Source organism: Elephantulus edwardii, unplaced genomic scaffold (assembly GCF_000299155.1).
Source record: "Elephantulus edwardii isolate Elephantulus edwardi_28Jun2011 unplaced genomic scaffold, EleEdw1.0 scaffold00008, whole genome shotgun sequence".
In the NCBI taxonomy this organism is placed as follows: Eukaryota; Metazoa; Chordata; class Mammalia; order Macroscelidea; family Macroscelididae; genus Elephantulus; species Elephantulus edwardii.
In genome coordinates, this window is record NW_006399758.1 from 30,880,262 (window position 1) to 30,881,228 (window position 967).

The window sequence follows — 967 nt, forward strand, 5'->3', positions numbered from 1 at the left end:
GGTCCTCTTATGCATGCTGCCACTGTTAAGGGCATCAGACTCACAGTGACTTTCAGCAATCCATTGTATAGGTAATCATCTTCTTTGGCCTGTCCAAGGAAACCCAAACCTGCAGATGACGGGCATGCATCCCATCCCCCACCTCCTACGCAGGCGGCCAGCAGGGCACGCGACACCCCCAGCGCGGGTGGTCGTTGGGGAGACGCCCCCCGACACCGCCGCACGGGTGCTCAGTGGGTGCACGGTCCCTCTTGTATGGGCAGCCAGTGGGAACCTGCTTCCCCCACAGCCACCATCCTGGCTTGGAGAATTCTCCCCAGAACAAGTCCACCTTGCAGAAGTGTGGTGGCTTCACTGTACCAGTCTTGAGGAGGGCCGGTGCCCAGCATCCATCCTGGGTGAGGGAATCCATTGATTCCGGCGGTGGAAGCCTCATGGAGTTGCAGCGGCTGTGCAGCGTGGCGCGGGCTCTGCGGGAGAGATTTGGGAGCCAAGAGACTCACCCATTCCTCCTTGGGAATCCTTGAATTCCTGTTGTTGAGCCTCGATCTTCACTGAGGGCTGGTCATCAACTGTTTAACTGTTCAATTATCAATAAGCTGAAGTCTGTGGAAGGCCATAATGGCCCTGCTTTAAGTGGTTCGCTGCTCCCACCGCTCACCATGCTGTCTCTGCCTCCACCGCCATCTTGAATCCTCTGATTCGTGTCTTGATTTCTTAATTGCTTTACTGTAGGTGTTGCTTGTGGATCCAAGTAAAATAAAATTATGGATGTTGTTGTTGTTATGTGCCGTCGAGTCATTTGTGACTCAAAGCGACCCTATGTACAACAGCCCTAAACCCTGCTCTATCCTGTGCCAATCTCATTGCCTCTGACAAACCCATTCCGAGTACCCCAGTCACTGAATCAATCCACCTCATAGAGGGTCTTCCCCTCCTGCGCTGTCCCTCTACTCTACCCAGCATG